At 43.2% G+C, this 7,500-nt stretch overlaps 1 protein-coding gene across 4 annotated transcripts in view; it reads right to left on the reverse strand.

The window, feature by feature from the left end:
• Nucleotides 1–7,500, reverse strand: part of SPECC1L (sperm antigen with calponin homology and coiled-coil domains 1 like) — a 135,148-nt gene that overhangs the window by 31,122 nt on the left and 96,526 nt on the right. The window contains exon 14 of one of the 4 annotated variants that reach the window (XM_051837121.2): nucleotides 1–7,500. This exon is cut by the window's left edge and continues 5,445 nt beyond it; it is cut by the window's right edge and continues 2,034 nt beyond it. The exons of the other annotated variants lie outside the window; for them this stretch is intronic. The gene's annotated coding sequence lies outside the window, so the exon portion shown is untranslated. 4 annotated transcript variants of the gene reach the window in all.

Genomic DNA, 7,500 nt, shown 5'->3' on the forward strand with positions numbered 1-7,500 from the left:
CAGGAAAGCCATGCACTCTGAGATTAAATTACCTCAGCAGGTTCTAAAATCTATTGTTCAATTATCGAGACTATTTTGTACTAGATTAAGTGATTTCATTTTCCTAGGGATTTAACCAATCCATTTCTGGGTCTGGCTTCTCACAGGGAACCAGATTTCTCACACAGAATGAAGCTCTCTCACATGAACCTTCAGAGGCTTCCTAACTGTAGCCAGGTATTCACAGAGCAAGAAAGCAGTGAAACAAAGGCTCTTACATATTAAAAACTCAAAAGCAAAGAAAAGTGTGCTGAAAGTATAAATTATACACTCTATGTTCTGGTTGGTTACTCCTACATTATTAGTATTTACCAGTATTTATTTATAAATAAACAATTTAAAAGAATTCAGAGCGTTGCTTATGGGAAAACAGAAACATCAGAGGTGGAGAGCTGTTAGATTTAATTCCATATTCAAATTTAAATCTGAAAAGTAATGGTATATAAACTGAGGCAGGCACTGAGTTAAACCAAAAAAGAGAAGAAGAACAAAGAAAAAAAAAAAACAGGGAGAGAGAGACTCAACTCAAAACAGTGGCTGCGAGGCCACAGACTCTCCACACTTTGCCTCGCAGGGGTTTCCACCCCACATCTGTAAGCCAGACGATAAATAAAAACATCAAGGCCCTTTCAACGCTAATATTCTAGTATTCTCAGACTTCAGTGAATGATAAATGGCAGGGCACAATTTAGAACAAAAAAATGTATTTGTTAGATAAAAGGCAAACTCAAGAGGGCTTGTTTTGTAATGGATGGTTAATGAAATTACACTAATCAGCACAGTAATTTTACGATGACTCTTCAGAGAGTTCACGAAAGATAATACGGGTATTAGGGAATCTATCTCCGTTGATGAGACAGCTTCTTCGACACAGAGCGTGCGTGGCCCCAGCACTAATGACACATGTGGGGTCTGGAGAGCAGTACGTGCTAAGTGTCACGTACAGCTCCTGCTCTGCTGTGCTGGCCAAGTGTCACAACCCACCCTTCCTGCAAACTGGGACAAGTCAGAGACCAAAGAAAGGACCGAACCCAAACTGCTGGCTCCAAAACTGGGTATGCTCGCCCATATCCACAGCTAGATAGCGAAAGGGCTCTAGCGCTTCTAACACAGCTCCTGACAAAGTAGCAGCTCTATCAGCTATGTCTTTTAGTTTGAAAAGATTCTACATTTCAGACTGTTTAACTCACAGACCCTGATGTAAAGGAACCAGTATCTTATTTATTTTTAAAGGGCAAAAGCGGACATGTCTCACAGGAAACAAAAGCCAACACCCCCAATCCTCAAAAGTCAAACATAGCTATCCTATGGAAGCAAGAAAGGGGGACTGGGTTTGGAATAGACCCTGCAGTACATAGAAAGGTTTTTCTTTATGAGTTAACTGCCCTACTGTGCATTAGCGTCCTTCCTACACTTTTTTTTTTTTTTTTTTTTTTTTTTTTTTTTTTGACAGGCAGAGTGGACAGTGAGAAAGAGAGACAGAGAGAAAGGTCTTCCTTTGCCGTTGGTTCACCCTCCAATGGCCGCCACGGCGGTGTGCTGTGGCCGGCGCACTGCGCTGATCCGATGGCAGGAGCCAGGTACTTATCCTGGTCTCCCATGGGGTGCAGGGCCCAAGCACTTGGGCCATCCTCCACTGCCTTCCCGGGCCACAGCAGAGAGCTGGCCTGGAAGAGGGGCAACCGGGACAGAATCCAGCGCCCCGACCGGGACTAGAACCCGGTGTGCCAGCACCACAAGGCGGAGGATTAGCCTAGTGAGCCACGGTGCCGGCTCCTACACTGTTAAGATCAGGTAAACAAAAAAAATTTAAAAATTTTTCTAAAGATTTTATTTACCTATTTGAGAGACAGAGTTAGAGAGAGAGGGAGAGATAGAAGAGAGAGATCTTCCATCCACTGGCCCACTCCTCAAATGGCCACAATGGCCAGAGGTGAGCTGAACCGGAGCCAGGAGCCAGGAGTCCAGGAGCCAGGAGCCAGGAGCCAGGAGCTTCCTCCAGGTCTCTCATGTGGATGCAGGGGCCCAAGCACTTTGGCCATTTTCCACTGCTTTCCCAGGCCATAAACAGAAAGCTAGATCAGAAGCAAAGTAGTCAGGACACAAACCGGCCTCCATATGGGATGGTGATGCCACAGGCAGAGGCTTAGCCTACTACGCCACAGCGCCAGTCCCAAAACTTAAAATTATTAATTGAAGCAACTGATTCGTATTATTTGATCAAAATATAAGCATCTTAAGATCACACAATCAGCAAACATAAATTGGAAGGAACCAAGTGAAATTAGTTAAGTCACTGGTGTAATGCTTGAATTCTCTCCATGTACTTAGCATGATCCAAGGCAAAGCTCTTCTAAGGAAGAGGTATGCTATAATCTCTAGTTACCCAATGTAGGAAGGAGTCTAGGGAAATACAAAGCTACAAGACGACACCTGGCAATGTGGAAGAAAATAGTAACTCAAAAATCTATTAAATACGTGGTATATCGTAAGACCCACCTGACTGCCTCAATGCTCTATTACCAAAGGAGGAAACTCAGGCACAAAGAGATTAATCTGCCCAGAGTCACTCAGCAAGCAGCAGAGCTCACATTCAAATAGCACTGATATGAAAACTCAAGGTCCCCACCACTCCTCTATCAGTCTTCCTGCAGGGCCTGTGACCACCTACAAGTGGATCCCCTGGGGTGTTTGTAAAAAGGAACATTCTAGATTCTTACTTTGTACCTCTTAAATTATAAACCCTTACATTACAAACCCTTACCTCTTAAATTACAAACAAATTCCTTAGGGTTCCTAGGAATCTGCACTTTTTCCATAATGCTAAGGTTTTTATACACAAGTTTGAGAATCACTGTTCTAAAAATGAACTTCCAGGGTAGGCATTTACCCTAGCAGTTAAAATGCCCATTGACTCACAACACAGTACCTGAGTTTAATACCTCGTTCTGGCTCCTGAACCCAACTTCCTGCCAATGCAGACCATGAGTGGCAATAACGTGGTCCCCGTGCCACCATGTGGGAGATGTGAATTGTGTTCCTGGTTCCTAGATCAGAAGGCATTTGAGGACTGAGCCAGTAGATGACCCTCACTGTGTCTCACAAATAAAATAAAAGTGAAAGTATTCTGATACATGGAGTAGTAGGTAGGTGCAGACAGTGCCTCAGCTCTGCCTCATGCCAAGCCTTATGCCAGATTCTGGGAGACAAAGACTGATCCCTCTAAGGAGCTCACAGTTCCTAAAGCTGGCAGACATGCCAACTGACAACTCCAGTCAGTGATGTACACTACCGCTCTGACCACACAGAGCGTGTTTTATATAAACACAGAGATCCCAGAAGAACATACCTTGAAATATAAAAAACATTCTAACCTGGACTAGGATCAAGTTAAGAAAGAACCTGGCTCTGGGGAGGATGTGTGCGGGGTATGTGCAGGCAGTGATGAGGGAGGAACCTCTGCAGGGCCAGAGTGGGAACAAAAACGATTCAGCACAGACGCTGACTTCTGAGCTGAAGAACAGACAATCTCCAGACGCAAGGGCAGAGTGAGGACAGGGGCGTCTGGTGGGAAGGTGAGACTGGGGTCTTCAAGCAGGAGTCGGCAATAGTCCTTGGGCCAGATCAAACATCAGGGATATTACTCTTCATTCCAGGGATCCTGGACTTAAACCAAATGGCAAACGGGAAAGAAATGAAGCTCTTTAAAAATATGTAATAAGATCATAATTTCAAAGACATTTTGGCAGCAGGCTAGAAAATGACCAACAGGATTAAAGGATTACCTATGTCCACACGAAAGCTTGTACATAAATGTTCATTGCAACAACAGTTGTAACAGCCAAAAAAGCAGGAGAAACCCCAACTGCCCACCAATAGAAGACTGGGTCAACAAGACACAGCCTCCAGACCATGGATTATTTAGTCTCAAAAAGACCGAAATACTGAAATACACTACAACATACACAAACATGAAGAACACATGATGCTGGGGTAGGCATTCAGCCTAGTGGCTAAGACATTTGCATCCCACAGCAGAGTGCCTGGGTTCAACTGCCAGTTCTAGCTCCTACCTCCAGCACCCTGTCAATGCAGATCCTGGGAGGCAGCAGATGACAGCTCAAGCAACTGGTTCCTGCCACTCATGTAGGAGACCTGGACTGCAATGCAGGCTCCTAGTTCTGACATCAGCCTAGTCCTGGCCATTGTAGGCATTCAGAGAATGAAGCAGTGGTTGGGACACTGTCACTCTGCCTTTCAAATAATAATACTTTAAATTTTTTAAAAACTGATATAAGTGAAAGAAGTCAGTCACAGAAGATGATTTCATTCATATGAAATGTCTATAATATGCACATCTACAGAGAGAGAGAGAGGAGAATAGTGATCGCAGGCCCTACAGGGCAAAAGGGGAATAACTGCTAATAGGTACAGAACTTCTTTTTGGAGTGGTGCAAACATACCAAAACTGTATAGTGATGGTTGCACAACTCTGAAAATACACTAAATTTTAAATGGACAAACTATATCATATGTGGTATATCTCAATAAAAATGGTCAAGGAAAAAAATTGTGGAATATTAATATTCATATATGCTGGAGACTGCAGTTCTTGACCAAACCAGTAGCCAGACACCAGTGTTGATATTCTCGACATTCAGCAGAGCTCAGAGTATCCATTTCATACCTGCTCTCAGGTCTGACAAATCAAAGTCCTTTGCGCTGCAATTTTCTGTCTCCCCTAACTTAGCACAGAATTTTCAAGGATCACCTATGCTGTATTATGGATCAAAACTTCCAATCCACAAACAAGGATGTCTTTGCAATTATTTTTATTTTAATTTCCTTTATCAATATTTTGGATTAAGACTTGTGCCTCAGTAGACTCACAGAATGACAACTGCCCTAAACAGCACTCTGGCCTCAGAATCAGCCCTTAAGGCATTCAAATCTGGCTGAAAACCCCATGAGAGCATTTCAGGCATGGAAAGCCAAGACACTGGCAAAAAAGATCTACATGAAGGATCTCTGTGAGTGAAACCCCAGTGGAAAGAAGGGGCCATCAAAGGAGGTACTTTTCTCTGAAGGGAAGAGAGTACTTCTACTTTCCTTATGGCCCTTGTAAATACTGACGGAGTTTATGGACTCAAAAGGCTTCCATAGCCTTGGCAGCTCATGACAAGAGCCTCGGGTGATCACTGACTTCATAAATAAGAGTGTCAATTGTTAAATCAACAATAGGAATCACTGTGCACTTGCTCCCCATGTAGGACCTCTGTCCTTATTGAGTTGTACTATCAGAATTAACAGTAAAACTTGTCTTCAAACAATACTTTATACTTTGTGTGTCTGTGTAGGTGCAAACTGTTGAAATCTTTACTTAGTACAGAGTCGGTCTTCTATATATAAAGCTAAATGAATCTTAATGAAGAATGGGATGGGAGAGGGAGTAGGAGGTGTGATGGGAGTTGGGGTGGGAGGGTGGGTGGGGTGGAAGGGTGGGTATGGGGGGAAGAACCAGTATATTCCTAAAACTATACTTATGACATTTGTATTTATCAAATAAAAGCTAAAAACGAAAAACAAAACAAAAAAAAGACTTGTACCTGCTTGGTTAACTTTATTCCTAAGTGTTTTGTTCCTTTTGATGTTATAAATAAAGCATTGTCTTTTTTTTTTTTTTAATTAACTTTGTATTTATATGAAAGGCAGAGAGATAGACAGAAAGTGAGACAGAGAGGTAAATAGAGCTCTCCCATCCACCAGTTTACTTCCAAATGCCCTGGGTAGCCAAGACTGAACCAGGCTAAAACAAGGTGGTTTACTCCCCAGATGACCACCAACGGCCAGAGCTGTACTGATCTGAAGCCAGGAGCCAGGAGCTTCTTCTGGGTCTCCCGTGTGGGTACAGGGACCCAAGGATTTGGGCCATCTTCTACTGCTTTCCCAGGCCATAGCAGAGGAAAGATCATATACAGATCAGAAGTGTAGCAGCCAGGACTTGAACCGGTGTCCATATGGGATTCCAGCACTGCAGGCGGCGGCTTTACCAGCTACGCCACAGCACCGGCCCCCATTTATTTCTTCTTTAATCTTTATTACTACTTTCCTTCTGCTTGCTTCAGGTTTAGTTTCCTTTTTCTACTTTCATTCACTCGAGAGGCAGAGAGAGAGTGAAACAGACTTGACAACAAAGAGATTGCTAAAGTCCGGAGCTTGGAACTCAATCCCGTGCTCTTACATGGATGGCAGGAACCCAACCGTTTGAGCCATCACCTGCTGCCTCCCATAGCTTTGCATTAGTAAGAAGTTGGAGTCAGGAGCCAGAGCCAGGATCAGGAGTTGAACCAAGGCACTCTGATGTGGGAAGGAATGTAGGCCAGTATGTCTTAACCCCTAGGCCAAACACCCATCTTTTTTTCCTACTTACTTACAAGTAGATGATTAGATTACTGCATTGGGGTCTATCTTCCTAAAGGCAGGCATTTCTAGCTTTCAGTTTCCCTCTGAGAACCGCTTTCACAGCCTCACTGCAATAAATTTTGGTTTGTTGTTTTTCCAGTCTGTTCTCTTCATGCATATTCTAATTTCCCTTGTGATTTATTCTTTGAACCACTGGTTAAGTGTGTGGTTTAATTTCCATACACATACACATTTTCTAGTTTTTCTTATGATCTCTAATTGTATCTCATTATGATTAGAAGTAACTGAATCAAATGTATATGATTCCAATCTTTTTAAATTTACTGAGATTGGTTTCATGACTGATATACATCCTCTCTTAGAATGTTCCAGGTGCATCTGAGAAGGTGTACCCGGCTGTTACTGGATATAGTTCTATAAATATCTTTCAGGTCCAGTTGGTAAACAGTGTTACTTAAGTCTTCTCCTTGCTGGTTTTCTATCTAGCTCTTTCTCAATCATTTGCATTTTCTACAGTTTTTTTATATGTAAAATATATATAACAAAACTTATCATTTCATCCATTTTAGAAACTTTTTTATTCTAGTAAAATAAAAAACATAACATTTACGATTTTAACTACCTTTAAATATACAGGCCAGTTTGGCTGGCAACGCAGCTCAATAGGCTAATCCTCCGCCTGCGGCACCGACACACCGGGTTCTAGTCCTGGTCGGGGCGCCGGATTCTATCCCGGTTGCTACTCTTCCAGTCCAGCTCTCTGCTGTGGCTCGGGAGTGCAGTGGAGGATGGCCCAAGTGCTTGGGTCCCTGCACCCGCATAGGAGACCAGGAGGAAGCACTTGGCTCCTGGCTTTGGATCAGCGCAGTGCGCCAGCCACAGCGAACCAGCCGCGGCGGCCATTGCGGGGTGAACCAACGGAAAAGGCAGACCTTTCTGTCTCTCACTGTCCACTCTGCCTGTCAAAAAATAAAATATATATGTGTGTGTGTGTGTATATATATATGTGTGTGTGTGTGTGTGTGTGTGTATGCACAC

This window comes from Oryctolagus cuniculus, chromosome 21, assembly GCF_964237555.1.
Source record: "Oryctolagus cuniculus chromosome 21, mOryCun1.1, whole genome shotgun sequence".
In the NCBI taxonomy this organism is placed as follows: Eukaryota; Metazoa; Chordata; class Mammalia; order Lagomorpha; family Leporidae; genus Oryctolagus; species Oryctolagus cuniculus.